Raw genomic sequence first — 24,302 nt, 5'->3', positions numbered from 1 at the left:
GATATCTCTACTTCAAGTTTAATGATGTATAATGGCTTTCTGTAACTTGTGCAAAGTAAGAAACTTTAAGACGGTGGAAACGTGTTTCTTAACAGTCTGCGGATTAAATTTCATTGTATTAATGGAATAAATTAATTCAATGCCCTTTCAATACAAATTTACCGTTTCCTTTAAAAAATAATCACACATTTTTCATTTCTTGAAATATATGACACTAAGTTCAATTTTATTCCATTTCTGATACGAAAATAGAAAATTCCAAAATCACAGGAGAACGTTTGAAATATTAGGTTTCTAGCTTATTAAAAGCAATGTTATTAAATTGAAACAAATTACTATATAAATAGATATAATAAATTTTTCTATTCTGTCAGCTGATTCTATGATTATCACTCAACAGAAACCTCTGAAAGAGCAATGATGTAAATGAAATTGCGATGATCGTTTATTTCGAAGTCCACTTTAAAAGTGCAAGTTGATTTCGTTACCTTATAAATATAAAATTGTTATTTAAAGAATGAAAAAGATGAGCGAGAAATAAGCAACGATGATTAAATGAAACGGACCCATTTCATCGTCGCGTAGAATTTCCAACGGCAAAATGGCGGTATGTTTATTTTAGATATCGCTTGTTTCGGGGAACGCGAAATATCTTACATTTTTCAACGCAATTAAACATCCTGTAAGGCGACCCAGTTTTTAGAATCGCACTGTACCTCCGAGTGCTGCGAAATGAAAGGATTTTCTTTTTAACGGTCCCATAGAATTTGTTCTATTTTTCTTTTCTATCTATGAAAAATGTGGGTGCAGATGGTTTCGTTTTGTTTCACCGAGCGGCTTGAGCCTTCATTGTCCGCTGACGTTCCGATGTTTCGTCAATACTTGTTCTGCGTAAGTTTTAAAGATTTTCATAATGAAATATGCAATACCGAGATATATTTTACGTATTGTTCTGGTGTGTTAACCAATAGGAACAGTACGTTCGTGAATGATATTGACAAATTTTGCAAGCATGATTTTAAATATATTTCTTACATATAACTCTGTAAGAAATATATTTAAAACCATGCTTGCAAAATTTGTCAATATTATTCACTATTGTCATATATATGTCATATCGTCATAGTAATACTTATAAAAGTGGCATTTTTTCATTTCTCAAGTTAAACTTCCTTCATCCTTTCTCTGTCTTTGCACTATATGACGGACAGATGTTTGTTTTTTCAGCCAGTGACCTATACTATCGACGATTATTACCTGAATATTCTCGATATTATCGATTATCTGATATTACCAGCGTCTGCCTGTTTGAGACGTTGGAGCGGCGTCGTAACTGCACCACAACAGAACGCTAATTAACCTGAATGCTAGCGAGGAACGGAGTTCGGAGATGCAAGCTGGAGAGCACAGATTTCCATAGCATAATCTGCGATCTAAGACGTCTGAAATGAACCTCGAAACGAGTAGATCATGCCTGCTCAGGTGAGAAAAGCATTTTCAAGTACTTTAATGCTTGTAGAGTTCATGCTAATTAGCTTAGAATTACTTCCTACTGGATTTAATCATTTTTCAATTCCTTTAAGTATATGTATTTCTGTTCACTGAAAATTTACAATAATTTTAACTTAACATTGCAATTTTCATAACGTTTCTTGAATTTTTATATAATAAGATATATATAATTAGTATCAGTAAAATATATTAATTTAATCCCCCAAATTCAATTTACCTACATAAATTTATTGATTTAATTAAATAAGTTTCTACTTTAATTTACCTATTTATTAACGTTTTTAAATAGCTTAATCCAGTAGAGTGAAATATTTCTATTAAAACTTTTCATTACAATTAAATAGTTCAATCAATTAGATGGTCAATTAAATAGTTCAGTCAATTCGATTAATAGTTCATAAATTCAATTTAAATTTCATTTAAATTAACCTTAATTAAATACCTCCTGTATATATTGGAAGTGAATTATAAATTTTATATATGCCTTGAACAATATTTACAAAATAAAATCAAGAAATATGATTTTGAAAATACTGAATCATGCTTTATTCTAACAATATTAATATTAATATTAATATTTTCTTACTTAATTATATTGTATTGAATCAGTTATTTAATAACGTGCTGCATCCTGGCGACATCTCGTGCCAGAATGGCGAACTACGTGGAGCGAAAGAATGTTGCACATTTGATTTGTTGTTACTTCATTGTAATTCACATATTTCTGAATATTTCGAATATGAGTTGAAACCAGTTGTTCGTCTCAATGAAAGTATAAAGTCCAATTTCCTTATAAATAAAAACGATTAAACTCGTTCACATATACATCCAGAAGAATCTTCTTTACAGGAAGGAAAAATAAACAGAAAACAAGAATATCTCGTAATTGATTAAAGTACTAACATAATACGAATATTTCATAAATTTACAAAATTCCCACAATAAGAGAATGAAAAGAATAGTTTATCTTTTATATCAGGTACCCTTTCAGTTTCACGTATAAACTCTTTTCGAACAAAATTTACTGCGCGTCCGAAACTGAAATGTAACGTTCACTGTTTGCTTCTGTGCGGAGTAGTTAGAAAATCAATTCGCCCGGTGGACACCGAGTAAATCAGTTACCTCGCACTTAATATTCCGGGCGTGCAAAGCAGAAAATTTGAGATTCCGCGACAGCACCTGGAAACGTTTTTCGAGAAGGAGGCGCTGCATCGGTGTAGGTTGAAAGCGATTACACTTCGGAAGTTGCACGGGGTGCAATTTCGCATTAATGGCCGGCAGTTCCGGTGAAGTTGGCCGCAATCTACACAATGTCTTCCAGAACTTGAAATTTCTTCCTGGATCGCGAAGGGATACCTTCTGCTTGAAAGCCACAGCTATCATAAAATTGAGATGTAACCGTCGCGCGGACATTAACTCTCTGCAACCGTGACTGCTTTTTGCGAAAGTTTTATTCGTGCATGCAGCCGATGTCGCTGGTTTTTTCGATTACTCAAACGTATTCTCTGATTTCAAATTATCCTCTTCGTTAAATAAGTTCACGGGATCTTTATTAGCCATATTCAACTAAATTTAATCGCAATAAATTGAAGGAGAATTTATTCGTATCACGAGACGATTGATAATTTTATCGATAACGTTATTAATCGTCTTTCTAATTTGCTCAAGTCATTAAACAATTAAATTTTGAATTAAATGTACTAAGAAGTTCAGCCATTCATAAATCTTTCAATTCTCAAATATACATGAACTATTAAAATTAATAAAAATTCTATTAAAATAATTAATAAAAGTCCTAAATATAATAGTTCGTGAGCAACTTTAGCTTAAAAGCTCAAATTGTTCATCGAAAACTATAACAAATATCGAATATTTCTGATATAAATACGGAAACGCGAATAAAATCATTCGACAACATAATTAGATAATAATACAAGGTAAAGAAAATTCGAAAAATCTCTCAAATCGTAAAACAGTCGCAAATGCAACTTTTCCTAAAGTTGTAATTTTTATTATTCTCATCATACGAGTACATAAATAGTATCATTTAACCGAAGAAAATAATTTTTTAAATATATGAAACTAATATATATAAAAAACGCCGCTGAAGATCGATTTCGCTGTAAGAAACTGAAAATTCGAAACGCGACGAAGACAGTTTCCAGGGCCGTACACTATAAATCAAAGTGACTTCCAATCACCCCAGATAGTTTCATTAAAAAACGATTCTGAACGGGGTCATCGATGAACTTCGACGCCTTAGTTCGCCACTTTGCCTTTCAAGTTCTGGTACCGGGTGTCACGCGCAGGGCACAGCACTTAAAAGTGAACGCTATATGCGGGCTTTTTATAACATACACTTTCACCGAAAAACGACCGACACCGTGAATTCAGGTCGGGACTCCGTAATTTGACAGCGCCGGGGCTAAAAGGCTTTGCAGCGTCTTCGATGATCCCTTTCGTGATGTTAGATCGCGGAAGACACCTCGTCTTCGTACCGTTACCGGAGACCTTGATATTTAGCTGAAGCTTTAGGACTTTATGAACACCGCCGCCGCCTCCTGCCGCCGAAGAATTATACGAGCCGACCGAAATAAAATGTTCCATCCCGTTCGACAATTTGAACTCGTGTCATTTTACGTAAAATTTAAGTGAAAACGCTTAATAGATTTGGAACGTAAAGAACGAGCTATCTGGAAGATTTTATAAATAAGATTTTCGTCACGGTTTGTGTATATTGAAACGTTAATGATAGGAAACGCTAATTCCTAAAGTGCGGTATCCTATGAAAAATGTTAACTGTTGCATAAAACAGTAGAAAAGCAATAGGGTGCTATGAAGAAAATAGTATGCATGTATGTATTAATTTAACACGTATGTTGTACGTACTAATGAATTTCGAATTGTTTCTTTTATATAAAATGCGAGTAAAGAAGCTTAACAAATTCGGAACATAAAAAATGGAATGAAGAATTTTATAAATAATGTTTTAGTTACGGTTTGTATATATTAATTTGTATATAAATCATATATACTAATGAATTTGGAATTTTTTTGATAGTATTGTAATTTAGTTCTAAGCATATGTTTCGTTATTTAGAAAAAAAGGAAGGGAAATGTTTTACATTCTGCAGTATATTATCAGTCAAATGAATATTTTAAATTAATGTGATCTATTTTTAATTAAATCTCCATTGTCAATCTTCATATCAACATTCTAAAATTGAATTAACATTTGATTTTGAACGCCTCAACATACAACCGTAATTTAGGCAAATGTCTTAAGAAATAAAAATATAATTGAAGAATAATGAGATCTGTGAAGAAGGATCTGAAATCTTCGAAACACTAAATCACGGTATACCCTGAAAAAATGACAGTGATAACACGGAAGGAGTAGAAATAGTCTTCACATCTTCTTATCAGTTTCTAGCGTACGATTTCAAATACTCTTTTTTACTGCGGAGCTCTGATATTCTCCCAAACGATTAAGTAGTAAAATTGTAATGTCGCACTTCTTTATATTCGACATCCACAGATATAGAAAAAGTGACAGGCAAGAAGTAGTACGAAAAATAATGCACATTGTAGTAAATAATCATCAGTAGAGTTTACGCAACAAAATGAATTATAATTTTCGTAAAAATTTGAAAGTATATATTCTAAAAATATTAGAATATGATTAAATTAAAAAGTAAAATTTTCATAATAGTGTTAACAAATTGAATCGAAGATTTTAAACATATAACAGGGTTAAGATACAAGTCTCAATTTGTCAAATGATATTTATCCTATTTTGCGGTTAATATTTTTGTTATGACGTTAATCAGGTAATCTTTAAATTAAATATCTATAGATTCCATGTATTTGTAAATTTAATGGAGCTTCGAGCAATTTCTTTGGTCGAACAGACCACTTTCACATTGTATCTCAGAGGAGAAACATTTTTTAACTTTTATCGTAATAATCTTTTTCCATCTACAAGAGCAAAGGTTGAAAGATGTACTTTACCCAGCACTAGATATCAGTTTTTATTCAGATGAATCGGTTTTCTGAATAAAAATCATATGAAAGGAATGTGTTACTGTTTTTACATTTAAGTCCAGAAGTGACATCATTGACTTTACTGAAATAAATATTAATGGATAAATATTTTTAATAATATTATATTTTTGTAACGTCATTTTAATATCTTTTTTACGATATTCATCAGATAACTTTTATTTATTTATTCTCAAAAGTATCTATATAAATGACAATAATACAAATCTTAATAATAAAATACAATAGTATTGCCATTATGATAAAAAGTCATTCTATACATTTATAATACATAATTGAATATTGTATATAATAAAGTACAAACGTTTCAAACTTAATGTTTTAAACTTTCACAGACATTCCATGTCACTTTAAATCTAATAGAACCATTAATAATCTAAACTTCAGGTCCGTACCAATTTCTACAAATAGGTCCATAAAAACTTAAAACATTTTTTCATAAAAACATTTTTAACAACCTGCGAGCTACCATTAGATTTCATTAAAATCTAAAATTATTCAAACGAACATTTATAAGGAAAACCATATTATTTCTATCGCTGAATTTTTTCAATTCCTTTTACATTTCCCAACAATTCAAGTGCGCTTAATCGACATAAGAAATTCTTCACTCGTCAGCTCTCTTTATCGCGGGATTTCTTAGTTCCATCCCTGAATATCGTGAAAATTACATAACCCAGAGCTCAGAGTGGTTTCTGCATTCCATCCTGTCTCTCCCTCATCGTCCCCCCTACCCTACCCCTGCTCTCTCATCCATCCCACCAAAAAAAAGAGAAAACACAGAGATCAATCTCGAGTCTCGCCGCATAAGGAAGAGAGTAATTTTCTGAAAGCACTCGTTGATATCTGAACGTGTTTTCCCTGGCGTGTTAAACAGCGCCGGGTTGTTCCTGCCTCTTTCAAGTATTCCGCGAATCCTCGTTTCACCTTTTACTTCTCGAATAAAGGATGCTTCAGCAGATACCTCGCAACAATACGACAAAGTTGACGCTTGTCTCTTATTGTTAATGCACCGAGGAGCTTCCGTTATGCGCTGAAAATAATGCGCAAGACTCGAATCCTTTTTCCCTTAGTTTCGTTTCCGCGAACATTAGTTTTATTCTTACTTGTAAACCCGTGCAGCACTTCGAATGCTCGCGATTCCGGCTTCTCGAACGGTCCCTCTCGGTTTCGACTAATATCGTTCGTGTCCACTTCGCGGTGTAAACTTCCAAACGTAAATTAAAGGTCGAATTTTGTAAACGGAAATTTTCACTTGAATGCAACTATTCAATTACGAACGTTTGACCCATCAAATACACGATGGAATAATGTTAGTTTGTAGAATTTAATATCGTTTTCGGTGAAAAATTTTATTGGACAAATTAGTGGCTTTCGTGGAGATAGGAAAATGCAAACATTGAGTGAATATATTCTCCCATTTATTTTAATAAACAGATCAACTAATTATTTAAAAAACTGTACAGAACATTTTTATCTTAAGACGTTACAGAAGTTAGTAATAATGGAAGAAAATGTGTCCAATGCATTGTGTTTACGAAGAATGTACTGGTCAAAAGAAATTAACATAATAAAGTTTAAAAAGGTGGAAAATTCGTTCCCTTTTAACTTCATAAATATTCATTTCTCACGACAAAAATGAGTTTCGTTTATATATCACCTGCGTGTTCCACATTAGGAGCCATTTTCGCTTCTTTTTACTGTATTTGCATTTTTTACCGTGATTCGAAGACAGTAAAATTTTCGTACCCTTATCGATCGCTGTATAAATGTTTATTAACTTCTTCATATTTTCATGCAAGTTTCATTGAAAAAAATGCATATCTCTCGCTTTAGCAAGCTTTCCAAGTCAGGTGTTCCATATTACGCGCCGTTACCCTAAATACCCGGTACAATGTATTTTTTGTCGTCATAAATTTCGGGGCACGTTGATAAATCTTGGGAGTTTGAATCCTCCGATTAAAGTTCCCGCGCGAGAATGATCCGTTATTAATGTCCTCGTGCCAAGTTTTTGTTGCGGTCGACGAGCAAGAGTCATCCATTTTAGTTCGTACGTCATCCAACGCGAAGAGCCAGTTTCCTTGTTTTATACACACCATAAAACGAGTGTTGCGTCCCGGGGAATGACTTGTTTTGATAAATGCGTTAGATGAACGATGAAGAACGTGCCTTCCTTTCCGTAACGTCCCCGCCCGTCCGCGCGGCCGCCATTTTATTCGAAAACGCCGCGACGCTTCCGCGGCGTTCTATTATCTCGGCGCGTTCGCCGTGTCGCTGACATAAAATGACTTTTCCCACCGCTGAGTGGGTGACTCGCGGTCATGAAATTTCGTCAGGATCGCGCTAAACACTGAGACCTAACGACAGGACTGACCTCCTTCAGAGTTATATAGGGTATCGTGTGTAATTGGTACCAGCTGCATCTTTAAAACTGTTGGCGATGGGAAAGGAAGCCGTAAAATGGAAGATAAATGTTTCGGGGCGCGGCATATCCTTAAAATAATTTGATGGTGCATCGGGAAAAAGCAACGGCAAGTTTTTCTTCTGTATGTGTAGTTCCATGCATTTTGGTGCATTACATGATGGATGGATGTTTTAGGTTTATACAAAAGGATGAAATAAAGAATTACGTATTTGAGTCTTGTAATTGTCGGGTTAAGTGCCGGTTCTATTAAAAGTTTTTGAAGTTATTTCTACATAATTAACTTTTTATATTCTTTGTGAAATATTAGTGGAATGTAAATGATTGTTTTATTGAAAATTCATTCTGCAATGGTTACCTTTTATTTAATGCTGCGACTTGATATATTTACTTCGTGGTATATATATTATATTATATTATATTATATTGTATCATATTATATATATATAATCAAATAAGTGTATATGACATATTTACATGTTCGAAACTATAACGAAAAAATAAATACGAAAAATGTGTCTAACAAAATAAAAATCAGAACGAAAAGCCATTTACATATTACTGCGTACGTTACTCGTGAATGTACTAAATAATTTCTCGTTTCACATAAATGCTACATTTTAAAATTTAACACAATTTAAAACTTAATGTAGCAATTTAAAGTATACATTTAAAAAATCAATTATGCAGCCATTTATTTTCTCATTAACCTATCATCTCGCGTGAAAAATATTTTTCACGCTAAAAACAGAGGCTCCGCTTCAACTTTCATATAAAACCGTTTCGCAGAACGGTGTAAATTGCGTCGTATAAAATGTTCCTGAAATTCTTTGTAATCAAGAGAAACTTTCGACGAAGTCCCGCCGTTGGCGGGACTCGAATCACGTATCAGAAAAATATAGACATGGACGAAATCTTTAAAACCTGCCAGGCCGAGGGCGTGATAACGCACGATTCTGATTTACGAGCATGAGTTATAGAGCCCTTACCGAATACGACGGCCGCTTTATTCGATCCTATAAAATCGTCAGTATAGATATTCGATTGTAGGCTAAGCCGACATATTAGCCTTGTGAATATGAAATGTCGCCCCTTCGTAGTTTGAACTTTGCGGGAAGATAACGCGCGTTACGTGACACTCACTTATCGCTCGTTTTATTTCACAGCGGACCAGAAGAAATATCTGACGGTAAATGCGTTTCCACCTCATAAAAAATCCATTCAAATTGGCGAGTAGGAATTATCCTGTAAAATATACTGGCCAATCCCGTCGAAGATGGCCGCTTCAGTAACCTTGAATAAATAATTGACACAATTACAAATAGGATTCGTGTTTTCTACTTCGAAAGGAAAAAATGTATCTATAGTTTTCTGTAAACTATGTTCACTGTAAACTTGGTTCTGTTTATTATAATAATTTATTGATCCCTGGACGTGTTTTTATTTGACGTAATTTGGCAATTTGGTTTTGTTTACTCTAATGATTTATTGATTTCTGTATGTCTTTTTACATAACGAAGTAGTCTGCGTCCTTGATTCTCTTTGTAATTTGTATCATTTAAAGTATAATTTATTCAAGCTCATATTCCTCAGTTAAGTAATTCTCTTATGAAATTTTGAATCTTTACTGCCTGCCAATCTGTACTGTAAATACCAATGATCGCTGCTACAGAAGATAACATATTTCTTATCAAATGAAGATCCCAGGAATCTTCCAGTAAATCGAGGGGGAAGGGTTCAATGTAAAAAAACCACTGCGATAGCCACGAAACGGAAGTAACACGCAAAGAGTTCAAAGGATCATGGCTTGCCGAGTAAAAAAAGGAATCCCCGTTGAACTGTCGCGGAAGGGAACCACATCGAGCGAAAAGTAGTGATACGGTGGCACTTGGTGCTTGCTCGATGGCGATGTTACACGAGCAATCGGAGAAAAGAGATACCCGGAACGATTTATCATGTCCCGCATGGTTCGCGTCGTTCGTTTTCTTCCTACCCCTGGCTTGGCTGATGATATCTTCCGTTTCAAAAGGTCGCATCGATTTCCTTCGTCCAGAAAATACGCCGTGAATGAGCTCCGCGGGCCACACGGTGGCAATAACAATGGCGTAAACAGGTGATTTGTTTAGGAGAAAAATCGGGCGTGCAATTTAATCATCGAATTTTGGAAATTTCTTTAGTACATCGCACGACGTGCTTCGGAATTATTAGCGTAGTCTTTAGTAAACTTTTATATTATTTGAATTAAAAATATTGTTCCATCATTTTTATTTTACAATATTGTGCAAACAACTCATAATATAGTACTGTATTTGCAAGAAGTTAAACACGAAAGTATAACTGAAATATGAAAGCATTTCAAAATTGTATTGTAAAACAAAATTTGATGAGACAGGATTGTTTGAAATTTATAATTTACTTTTACACACTACCTATTACGCAACTTAGGAAAAATTTGAGGAACGCCTCTCAGAATTTAATAGTATATTAAGAAACTGATTCGAAATAAAAATTTAAGCTCATGTTGAATGCAAAATTTATTCTCAAGAAATTGATTAATTCAGAAATTGATTAATTCAGAATCAAACAATAATAATTGAAACCTGAGTGCATGCAGCAATTTATTAATGGTGTTATTTTGTAAAAAAAATTTTGAAACCGGATAATTAACGCGAAACAAACTAACGGCGCGTGAAATGTAATATGCCTCGTGGCAATAACACATTTTTCTTAACTAATGAAGATTATCCACGACACCGCAGTATTTTCTTGCAACGAACGACTATAACTTATATCTTCTTCTTTCCGCACTTATATTTAATGGACGCCACGTCGTGTAATTACAAGCCTTGATCATTATACCCGATGAACTTGTCACTTCCATTAACTTAAATGAAGTAATAGAATCGCGGCATAAATACTTATCAAGTGACAAATTAAAAATGTACACCGACTAATCGCATGTGTGGTGCATTCCATCACTTATGAGAATAGGAAATTTATTATATGAATTTTGCAGATGGTATTCCATGCGTTGAAAACAGATTTCAATTCGATAATCTTATTGATCTTACTGTAACATTGAGAATTTAAAAAGTACTTATTCCATTGTATTTATATAATAATGATTCATATCATTATTACCTAAAACACACTTCATTAAAGTTAAAATTAAAAATCTAAAAGTACAAATCTATATAAACAGTAATACATTTAGATTCTTTAATAAAATTATTGCAAGTACGAACAAAATTGTTTCGGTTTTGTTAGAAGATAACATTATATTAATAATATGGATGTATACGTGTGAGAGATTATTATATTCCTGATTATTAATACATGTGAAACATGCCAAAAATATGTGCAGAATAAAATACGTGCAAAACAAACATTTTTGGAAACAATGAATCCTGATATACATTTTTAACCAAGTCTCATTAGTCAAAAGTATGTAGTCATTTATATAATCAATCACAGTTTATGTTATCATGAAATCATCCACCTCAAGCATTTATCCATAAAAGTGTAAAATCAGCAGAGTTTCGCACAGATCGCAGTGCGTGGGTTTAGATCCAAAAACTGTGGAACGACACGAAAACGAATAGCCAGAGAATTAAAAACAAATCGTTCAACGCCGACGTCAAGTAAAACACTCCCTTCTGAAAAAATCGGACATCTGTTCTGTTATTAAATTTGTTGTAGTGGCCAATGCATCAACAGACGTACGCCGAAAGCTGTTTTTAGTCTGAACTGATCCCATTCGCTTCGTTTTTCACTAGACGCGATACATCTTCCCCTATTACACGACAACCCCACGATTTCCTACTCCAAGATAGAAATGAACTATTTTCTCGTGTAAAAAGAAAATTTCATTTCGAGTTTTTGAACGAAAGATACTGAAACGTGTGTCCGTCTTCGGATATTTTTTCACAAAATATGTAAAACTGAATTTCTGCTTTTCATTGCAAAGCTGTTCCAAAAAGTTTTACCTGTATTTAGTCATATATTTCCATTAACACTAGCTTTACGGAATCCGTCAATTTAACGGATATCGTACTTTTAATAATATTTATAAATATTATTTGGAAAAAATTAATTTCGATTTCGACAGATGCAATTATACGAGTACATGTTCCAATTCCCTGATTTTAAAACTCGGATTTCTAAAATCTGTATAAAGAAATATTTATATTTGTAGAAGCAATAAAATAAAGAGTTCAATAAATGCTGTAAACTAGTGTCGATTTCTTTTTCGGAATTTTCGTTAATTTTAATTAGAAAAATTAGGAAATACATATAAAGGGAAAGTATTACAGTGAAAACCCATCGTCGAAAAAAACGGCGAATATCTTTTGAAAGCCATTAAACTTTTCCAATTTGAGGAGCCGTGGAAACTTTTCTTTGAGTGCTTGGTAATTCTAAACTCGTGCTGAGCCGGCATTAATGGCGTGTGTAATTACTGACAATGAGTGGGGGCAATAAACGCATACTCCCTTTTTTCTTACCTTTCAACATAACATTTTTTAGGTCACCGTCGTTTAATTAATGTTTGTAGAAAACGTTGCACGCCGAGTCCTTATCAGGCAGTCTGTAAGTAAGCAACCATTTGTCATTAAACATTGTCTCGTAAAATAAAGTAATCTCATTAATCATGAGATTATTTCAGTATGAAATCATTTCATCGATTTCATCAATTATTATTACCAATTGTTACGTAAATATGTAACAACTCTTCTACGAAGTATCAATTTTCGAAATAATATTATAAATCTGGGACTTTTTACTTTTAACAATTCTTTCATACTTTGCGATTGTAAATATCTGAAATAGAATAATATTTTAAGCGAGTTATGTTTAGGTTATGTAAAATCACAAGATTATAATTCATATTATATGTCTGCAATTTTGTTTACTTAATAATTATATGTCTGCGACTGTAATAAAATTTTAATCAAATTGTCAGAGGAAAGCTTCATCGGAAAACGGAGAAAAATAATTAGAAAACGCTGTATTTAGTCCAGTCTGACAAATCGAGATCCCCTTCTTCGTGCAAAAGTCATTAAGGAGTTAATAGCTTCCTTATAAATACTGTATAGATAAGAGATTATTTATTGTCGTGCTTCTATCTACTTAAGGCAATAAAATGACTCTTTTATCGACCAAATAAGAATGCAGTTGTCGCAGCATTATTTAGTGAAGTATAAAAATATTCCCGTCAAGTCTGCATTATTAACATTATCAAAGTTTCTATTTTCTTAATTCAGCTACAGAGGTGTAATGTTAATGTTAAATTTAATTTTTTTAAATTTCTATTACAAATTTGCCATAAATCGGAATAAATGTCCTTATTCATCTAAAGATATATACCAATTGCGAATTGTTTAAGCTAGATCAACTTTTCTGTGTAATTACTAACAAATACTCTTCAATAATCAATCCCCGATTTTACGGTTTCACGAAATTTACTTATAAAATAAGCAACTTCAAAAATAAATATTTATCTTTTAACACTCTAATGAAGCTGGGAAATCAAATGTAAAACCTTTATTTTAATAAAGTACATGTATCATTAATGTTACAATCAGGTGGTAAGTGTTAGAAACTTGAACACTAAAATACTTGCAAATTCTTGCTCCCCTTTATTAATATAAAAGTAACAATTGATTTGTAACAGTATTATAACTGTAATTAGGTACATTGGCCTATTTCATACATCATAAGAAACGAAATACAAAACTGAATTATAGTGCCATCTAGCAAGAGATAGTAAAATAAAAATCTTTTACATAATTTATACACCATGTCGTTGATATAGGAACGTTCATCATCAACTAAAGATAGGGTAGGCTGGTGTAAATTTTTGTCATGTGACTCGGTGACACAATCGTGAGATGGAATAGACTGAACGGAGTATCGACGAGAGACAAAATAGACTGAACAAAGTACCGACGAGAGACAAAATAGACTGGATACCTTTGGGGTCTTCGTTAAGCGCCATGTTAGTCACTGATGACCGACGCTTCTGAATTATTTGAAAACAATTGTAATATGCAAGATAACCGATAACGAAGATAACGTAACCATGCTGATAATAGTGTAATGCAACGATTGTAACGCCAGATGATTAATAGTTGTTGCTGTTTTTGTTTGCTACAAAGGAGTAACTCTACGGAAAAACGGTCAAGATTTTCGTGGTAAAGTGTTGAAGCGAGGAAATAAAAAGGGACACAGTTTTTATTTATTTGTTTATATTTGTACTCTTTTGGTAAGGTTGTAAGTTACGCGGGGTGGTCGCCAGGTCACATGACTCATACTAACCCGAGAAACATGATCTATCGGCAATGTCGCGAGTTCAGCGCTGAAATAGTAAGAATGTCACTAATATACTCCAATGTCTAGATAAAAATTTCCTTTATTTCAATCACAGGAATAATTGATACGAAGTCATTCTTGCGTATAAGACCTGAAATTTATTCGTAATAAAATAATAACAGTTCTTGGGAAACTTTAAAACCCTTGGAAAGTAATGAAATATCAACAACACTTGAGAAATATTAGAATCCTTGAAAAACTGTGAAATAAGAACAGTCTTTGAGAAATATTGTAATTCTTGAAAAACAATAAAATATCAGCATCCCTTGAGAAATATTAAAATCTTCCAAAGACAATAAAATAACACCCTTCGAGGAAATTAGGAACATTGAAAAGCAACAAAATATCAGCAACCCTCGAGAAATATTAAAATCCTTGAAAAAAATAATAACAACTCTTCAAAAACCATAAAAGAACAAAAACCCTTGAATTTTCAATGAAAATCTCACAGGGGAACTCAATCGAACACCAAAAAGTCTGGATACAATTATTTATTTCCAATGTCCTCTTCGGCTCCAATACATGTGATACTTGATACATAATGATTCAATAATGTTCATTAAATACGAAGTACGAAACCTATCTAATGCTAAACTCGTTCTACGATCGATACCTCTCTTTTATATCGTCATACAAATGAAACGTTTGGTAAAGAAACACCCGATACAGGTTAGGCAAGCGTCTTTGCAGTCGTCCTGGCCCCGACAGGCCGGGGACCAGGCGCGAGTGTCAATGGTGTCGGACCTGCCTCGGTTAAATGAACGTTCTCAAAAAGTTCTCGTAGAAATCACGCCGTGCGCGGCTGTTCCTCTCACGCTCGCGTCGCTAGAAACGTGTGTTTTTTTTTCCTTTTTAACGAGGGAACGTTAAGCATCGATGGGAAGACCGTGTGAACTATGAAGGCGTATCAAACTCGAGCGGAAGTCGCGCGCTTAACACTTGCACGGCGTGTAACTGAATGCCGCATTTCAACTTGGAGACAGCATTTACATTCTGTTGACCAAGGACAACAGGTTACTTGAATTTTAATAATTAATGTTTAATTTCTAACGTTTTCCTAACGGTTAGACAGTCGCAGTTCTCATAATTAGATCTGTTGCTTATCGTTATCCTCTTCTGTAAACATTGTACGATCTTTTCAGAAATTGGGCCACTTGTATAAACTGCAATGCAGTTAGACTGTTAACACGATGATTGAAGGATATAAGTTTATTCGATGAAATTTCTTATTATTTTTCGTTTTCTTGTGTATTACCACACTCGATTAAACTACAGGTAATACTTATTTCCAGATGAATCAAATCATACCGTCTCAATCTACCTTAAATCCAGTTGATAAGGCATGTTTAATAAAAACTTCACTCCCTTAACAAATTAATATTAACTTCAAGATATTAAAAGAAGTTTCAAAATTTATCCAAATTATAAATCTAGTGTCAGTAATTAAATGCATTTCGAAAGTACCATTTACACTGTTCACGACTGTCGCCGTTAGAAAAAGAACATCGTCTTCCAATTTCGCATTCGAAAACGCAGAGCCGCGTCACAAACTATTGTTTTTATTTTTTAGCATTTTATCAGCCGCGGAAGTGTTAGTGATAGCCATCCTCGCGCGACTTCAATCGATTCACAGCAAGGGGGCAACCGCGAAACAAGCACGTGTCCAAATTGCCCCGCGCCATTTTGGTAACGGCTGTGTGTACCCGCTGGTCAGCGACCACAGCCTCGCGTTCAATATCGAACGAGGGGAACGAAAAGAACGACAGGTCGAATTCTTCATCGACGACGTTGCCCCGTCGACTGAAAATCTCGGAAACAAAATCGCTTTCTGTCGATGCCGCTAACGTTTCGCGAGTACTTCCGGACTCAACTCCGCCTTAAGTCGATCACAAGCATCGAAGCGAATGTCGCGCACCAACATCGATCGTAACGGCGGCTCGGGAAGAATTGACCAGTAAATGTTATTTTTTCCTTTCCGATGACTGTAGGCCAATATTATTTTACAGAAGCCTTTTATCTATGAGGGCCATCATTTACTGTAGCATTCGTTTCTTTCTGAATTATCTGAATTATCGCCGACTATAAATGACACGAAAAGTGATGAACAAACGTGTGATGATCCTTAATAGCATCATCAACCCTCTGTTACCAGGTGCTCAACCAGTAAAGTAATTTGTTCACTTAGGATGTACAGTTGTTGTATCAAATCTGTGTATAATACAAGTCACATGTAACTGGTAACAGAGGGGTAAATGACGCTGACAGCAGTAATTAATCTATATGCGACATTTAACATTCAATAATAGTAGAAGACCACGTTACGAGTTTTACAAAGTGATCAAAGTCTGATGAACTGCTTTGGCGTTATCGGATTATTTTTTTAATCGAGTTACGAGTCGGCAAGCAATTGATAACTTTTTTCATTATTGCAACTATCATGTATCGATATTCCTCCATTGCATTAGTTGTTATGCGCCAAGTAAAGTATAATCTGATTTTAGGGTACATCAATAGCTTAAACCTCTAGTTGTATGTACAATAGATTTCCCAAGGACATTCTGCGAAAAGAAATCAACTGCTCGTCAATCGAAATATATTTTACATCGAATCTGTTGCTTGTAAATAAGAATTAACGACGAAACGGAGTTGCATAATAGCAACCAATTAAGAAACTCGCAAAACTTCCCTCGTTAACGAGTGTCTTAAAACAAGCTTCCATTCTCAGTCCTTGTGCACCATTCAAATGATACTTTTATGTCTCTAATTACAGTTTCACAGCGGACTATGAATTAATTAAATGCTAATTATTTATGTACACATATTTCACTTAAGTTACAAACAAGTTCCCTTAACAATCGAGTACTAACTGCCATCTAATCCAGTTTACGAAACATTAATACAACAATTATCCGAACAATGCACAAGAACGAAAGAAGAGAAGAGATCAATTTACAGATCCCAGACGAATATCACTCGTAATCGTGGAACGTTAACCGATTGCGTAATGGTCAATTCTCCCGGACAGCGATAGTTCGTCAGTTATCATCGGATCATGCCGAAACTGCGTTCGTTCAGCTGTTAATTTCCATACGACATGCAAGTACATCGATTTCCCCCCGTTTAGTAGTCAGCCAGTCAAGTGATCTAATTCAGTGTCCATGAGAAACTCGTTCCGACGGTGTCGTAAGGCTAATAACCGATTCGCGAGACACGGACTAGGACACTTTGCTCGATACACGTACACATGTTCATGTCAGGGAAACATTTCCATTATCCGTTCATTGAAAAATCGTCTAAACGCGATCGTCGATCCTCGGTCGCGACGCGGGAGACTCATCGTCGCGACTCTGTGGGCCGAAAACGACGTGCCCCTTTCGCTTCGCCACATCCTTTTCGATATACGCGGCGCGCGAGCCGACAAAATGGCGCGCGATGAAGGAACGTTCATTTTCGCGAACGTTCCCGGTCGATTGTCGTACAACTGCTCGAAGTGTACGTGTTACTTTCAATTGCTTATCGGCTAATTTGCTCGAAGAGTACCCTTCTGAATTCATGATCGCGCGGGTAATTTGGAACTCATGACGTACAAACGTATCGAGCGATTAATCAATTTCGAATGTGTGTATCACGGGTCACGATACCTTTCATGAGAACTCGAGATCGTTTTTGAAAAGGAATTTTCGTCGTTGGGCAATGAAAAGTGTGAGTTTTGTTGACAGTTTATGGGATGGTGTAGAAATGTAGTCGAACGAATTTATTATTGAACCGATCTTTAACGTTAGAAGTAAGTCTCGATAGATATTGCTCGATGAAATGAAAGAAATTTATTGTGATGACTGTTAGTAGTTTAGAAATGACTAATAATGAAGAAGGAATTAGATTATGACAAACTATCCACTTCGTGGAACCTAAAAATATCAAATTTCAGTTTCATGGATAGTAAACGAAATCCTTTACTGTTTGTACAATAATTTTAAGGGAATTTTATGGAAGAGACGCATGTTGGAATGAAAATCGGTTCAGTTAACTCCTTGCTTTGCAACATATCACATTCGTGATGAAGATTTTAAACAGAATTTAACAAGCATGAATATTACGCGATCCTTTTGAGTTCGAATGAAATATTATTCTTCTCAATTATTATCGTTTAGAACAAACATAGACATGGAATATGCTTAGAATTTCATGGAAGAGATACGTGTTGGAACGAAAAGCGATTTAGTTAACCCCTCGCCTTATAATAACGTGTTAGACTTGCAACGAAGATGTTAACACTAAAACTATCAAATTGACCCACTTCAGAATTTTTATTTAGCAAGTATTTAAATCATGAAGGCATCTTGGCGAAAGATTCAATTTGCGTATTTGTATAGATACAAAACTAGAAAACCCTTCGAATCTCAAGAAACGTGTTCTACTTTGTATAAAAAATTAGAAATAAGACATAATTACTTGGTAATTTTAGTTAAACAGAATTCAGCAAGCATAAACACTACTCGATCCGTGAATCCAAATTATTCTATCAATTATTACAGAACAAACATAGAGTATGCTTAGAGTTTTTCTCTTTTCTCAATAAATTCTTAAAGACAAAGTATCGACCAGGATTACGAAATAGATCGTATGGAAAGGGGTTAAACATGAAAATGGAATAACGTACGCTTCGTTCCCTCGTAATATTTATAAGAGAAGTTTTTTTTTCAACTGTTTTCCATATATGTTTATCACCATCGATCGCAACCCAACTTACACGTTAAATCGCGCTTGGTGTGATCATGAGGCTCGAAGTAAGTAAATACGTCTTATCGGTAAGAAAAAGATTAGGCAAATGCTCGAAAACTCCGAAAACGCGGTTACAACATTTTTCCCATTAATTTTACAAATAGAGAATGAATAACTACGACTACGTTCGTGGACATTCGCGTGGTGTTCAATTGACCGTCTAGTGGATACTGGTTCCGTCAGTCCCGGGATAGTTGTTCGCAAACGATCGAGGACTCTAACCCGGCGAAAAACTGCGCGCTCGTATTAGTTGCAAAATGTAGAAAAATCTTTAGTACAACCCCTCTCCCGCGCGAATCTCGCGTGACGTTTGATCCTGTGGCAACAGATCACAGCTCGCGCGGAATCTCTATGATCGTTACAAATTAAATCTGCTCGTCGCACAGTGCGGCTGCCTGTGGACAAAACCCAAAAATTCGACTATTCTCGTAACGAAAATTGAAAGTTACTTTGCTAAGTAGTCACTGCTATACAAAACGACTTTCATTTCAGAAATTAATGGATAATAATTCCGGGTTTAGTACTTTTTTATATCTTTACCTTGAAAGATGAAAGCACTAATAGTTGAACAGTTAAAAAAAATGTTCTGCGTGAATAATAAACACCTGCTCCATTATTAGATAGAGACTCTATGCGTGAAAATGTTTGAACTTCTTACATTATGTGACAACGCGAACTTTCTTGAAATATATTATACAGATTTGATAGACACTTTTGAAAGTTCAGTACTTGCGCTAGAAGTTGATCATTTAAAATGAAAGAACTAGTAATTGACCATATGTCAGTCAGCTGTTAACCATTGATGATACAACCAAAAACATTAAAGGCGATTACTTTAATATCGTTTATTTGCAACGACTATGGAAAATAACGAGTAAAAGAACAAATACAGACGAAAAGAAGTTAATTTCTTGGAAATTGGAGACGCAACCAATGCCAATAAAATACATTGTTAGATTTTAGGATAAACAATTCAATTCAGGTAAAAGTGGTTCGGAGATTATTGTTCTTAGAAACCTCATTTTTTATGTTTTCCTGAAAAATGGTCAACTACTGGTGCCTTTACCTTATTCATTGTAACATATATTTATATAGATTCTTAACAAAGGAAAATATTCTCCGAAGCATGTAGCTCTGATTCCACATAATCGAAATACAAAATGTCCATTGTCATTTAAAAAACTTCGTAATATCTCTATAATGTCAAAAAATATAACTGCCATATAGCTCTATACCGTGCAACTTTTGTTTCAAGCATTCTTTTTGTATCACTGATACCTTTAAAGTTACTGAGTTTTGTTTAGAAAATGGGTAATTAGCCGCACTGTGCGTCGTCGAGGTTCCTATCGTCGCGCTAGAAGCTCGTATACGAATTTTTCACTGATTCACTACGATTCGGTACAAAAAGAGTTCTATTCGAAAAGAGATACTTCAAGACTCGCGCCGCTCGATTCCTCCCGGTTTAAATAATGCCGTTTTAACCTTATGGTTCTCTTATAATCGTTAATTACGAGATACGATGTTTAGCAAAAGTTTCGAACGTCGTTACAAGCTTTCTGAATACGAAGTTCGCGTGAAAATGATAAACCTGGCGTCGAGAGAATGGTTCGTTCGATCGAAAATGAAATTATCTTGCTTATCGTTAACCCCTTGCCTTATGATAAAATTTTCAACTAAATTTGACAGATCTAAATGTCATTTATTTTTCTTAAATATAAATTAAATGTTTCTCTTCTATTATCAATCGTCAACGTATGAAGTGAATGTAGCCAATAGAATAAGAATCAAATTATTTTGTTTTCATAATTAATTATTAACGTTGAAATACTTTCATTAATTGTGAAAGAAATCATAGGGCAAGTGGTTAACGGAGTCAATGTGCACGATGAAGAATTTTACGGTAAGTTAATGCGCGCTTACGATTAGAATATTAATTAGTTATATCAGTTACAGTTCTAGTCGCTAAATACTCAGACAATTGAAATAAGAAAAGGAATCCGAATGCGTTATTCCATTGAACATTCGTATGTCTTGTTCACGAATTTCTTAAAAAAATATGCTGCAACGTCGTTAACGTTATTTCCGTGACCGTTTGATTCGGCGATCGTTAACGTTGCAAATTCGCTTCGCAGAGTGCTCGTTGCGAAATGAAGAATTCTTAATTATATCGAGTATAGAGCTTGGAAATCAGTTCGATCACCGAAAAGACACGTTCTATGGTTAACACTAGAACTACCGGGCAATCAAATTGACTTTTATCCTTCTGGGGATATTATTTATTGAGATTTCCATTGGCTTATATTTTAGCCCGTACATCACTAAATCAGGTTATTTAGTCGTTTCTCTGAGAAACGTTTGTATCTTCTCAATGATTGTAAAATTAGGAATCAGGAGTAAGTCACTTTGAGCTGTCTGGTAGCTTTAGTGTCAATCGTTCGACTAACACGAGACTATTTAACCAGTTAACTGCGTTCGACGAGTATACGCGTCATCTTGAAATCATAATGATACTAATTCCTTCAACGATAAATTGTTTAGTTTCTCGACATGCAATTCTTCTTCGTTTTGCGCTTGACGAGTATACACATTATTTGATTCCATTGCAAGCATCATCAAAGACTTTTGAAATTTCATTCCACAGTTAACAGGTTAACGGTGTTCATTGCGTCGGAACGGTGAAAGAAGCGTGACACCTACGATCCACTCAACCGGATCATTAGAAAAGATGAAAACTGTACGAACTACGATCGCGGAATCCGTTTGTCGCGTTCACACGCGATTTCCCTGCGATTCGCGGATGTCTGTTTACTCCTTTAATTTGTCCACCTGTCTGTCGCAGTTAATATCCGGGGACGATCGAATATTGTATATCGACGGGTTAACGATAATTCACTGATAAGAGGCACGAAATATTCCAGCTAACAACAGTCGTCGCTATACGATAGTAAGTAATGGTAAACGTTTGTGTACATTCATATTAAAATTTGCACTATATCTCCGTCATTATTTCTAACGTCTTTCCTCTTTTTTCCAGATTCCTCTTCGTCGGAGCACAATGAGCCACAACCGACGTCTTTCGGACGTTCTACATATACGATGATTGTGTTTCGAGCAAACCCATCTTTCGAATTTCCTTTTTCAACGTTTCCGATAGGCACAACCGATTGCAACGATGAGATCGTGGACAAGTATCTGCGATTGTTACTGGTACGCTAACGAATTTTCCGGATCACGGTAAGACCCCGTTGAACGCTGCTCCGTTTAACGTGGTTTTCGTTGAATCGAATATTCTTTATTAACGCTAAAACTATGGGCCATTTTGACCCTTTCGTGAATTCTTTTACAATTATTCCAAAGATAACGAATGCTCCTCTAAGTATTAAAGAAATTGATTTAGTAACGCGAAAACTACGTTATAACTTATAATTTATAAATCTTAGAGCTTCTACAGACAAATTTAAAAATGTAAACTTTACTGCTCGAGAGTTCCAGTATTAAGTCACTGCAACGAGGTTTTTCAAACAGTTTTACATAATACATGTTACAAGATAAAACAAAACAGAAAATAGTATATTTTCCTATTCACCGTCCTGTTTCGACTATCTCCATTATTTACATATTAAAAAGACTTAGTTTAACAATATTTCATTTCGCACTTGGTTTTCATAAAACATATCGTTACACGGGGTCTTACCATAATATGCAAATTTCCTGGTCATTTTTCATTCAATTATTACTCTTTTTTTTGTCCTTTTTCTTTCGTGGTTCTTTCTAATTTACTTTTTACTTGCCCAGAGACGAATCCTTACGAGATTACATTACGATTGATTTTTACGTTTACGTATTTCGAAAAGGATTAGTCTGATGCGGTAATCTAACGAGTCATCTAAGCATCGCACAATCGACGAGAAAAATTTGGTAGGTGTCTAAACTACGGATTGAGGTAGAATTACACCATGGTAAATTCGAGACAATGTACATGCGAGAAAACTACCGATACCGCTCACAGTTTTCGTGATTCGCTGTTTCATTTTTTTTTTCTTGTTTACCTCGCGCGGGAGAAAACGGGAACATTTTTCCCGCCGCTGAATGCCTTTTTCCGATTTAATCGCAACGTCAACACCGTGAATACTAGCCTGTTACTTCGAGTCGTTATTGTTATCGTTAACATTATACAGCCTAACGATATTTGCCGATACACGTTACACTTACGTACTGACTAGTCTATGAAACGACTGGAACCGCGATGTGATCTACGCGCACTATCACCATTTTCTCTCTTTTTTTTTTGGTTTATGCTATATGCGATGAGAAATCCGCTCGGTAGGAAACAACGAAGTTGATCTTTTGGGGAGATTTATCGCCTGACTCAGAATCACCGATTGCATCATCGTTAATCGGTTGTATTCTTCGGGTACCCATTTGTTATGGAACTCGAAAATTAAAATAAATTTCGATGCGGTTGAATAATTGTAAATTAGAGAATTAAAATTGCTATTTTTGAATGTCCTTGTTACACTATAAAATGATGGTTGACAGAAGAATTTCAATATACATTAAACTGTAATTAACGCGATTAATTATCCAAAAGAGAAACACTAATGCGACAAAAGTTCTCGAAATAATAGTGAGAAGTAACAATTTATTTAAAAGAAATTAATTAATGAAAGATCGTTTTTTAAAATGGACAATACTCTTTAGAATATTCTTTAAATACTCAACAAATAATTGAACTTATCCAATTCCGAAAAAACTCGAATTCACCGAACTTAAAAACTTTTCGTTGAATATTTCATCCAGGAGTACACTCGCCAGAAATGCACACCGATAGTCGATGACACGATCGATGATTCCCCGTCGAGCCGGCCATAGATCCCCGCAGATCGTCTCTAGCCGATATCTAGCTGGCTCACTACTGACGCGATCGAATGAAACGTAAAAGGTATACAACGCGTTACGTCGAACTCAGTCCCTTCTCCCTTAGAAAATATTTTGTGCAGTTTTATACAAAAGGAAAAACTTAAGCTTAACCCCTTAACTGACGAACCTCTATATGTACTAAAGACCGCGTTAATAAGGTATGATACAGAGTTTGTACAAACGTGTCGCGTACGTGTTACAACTTATAACGAAGTGCCGGGTTTATTTTCCATTC

Source organism: Nomia melanderi, chromosome 14, assembly GCF_051020985.1.
Source record: "Nomia melanderi isolate GNS246 chromosome 14, iyNomMela1, whole genome shotgun sequence".
Lineage (NCBI taxonomy): Eukaryota > Metazoa > Arthropoda > Insecta > Hymenoptera > Halictidae > Nomia > Nomia melanderi.
The sequence above is the reverse complement of the archived record's forward strand: the minus strand, read 5'-3'. Positions refer to the sequence as shown.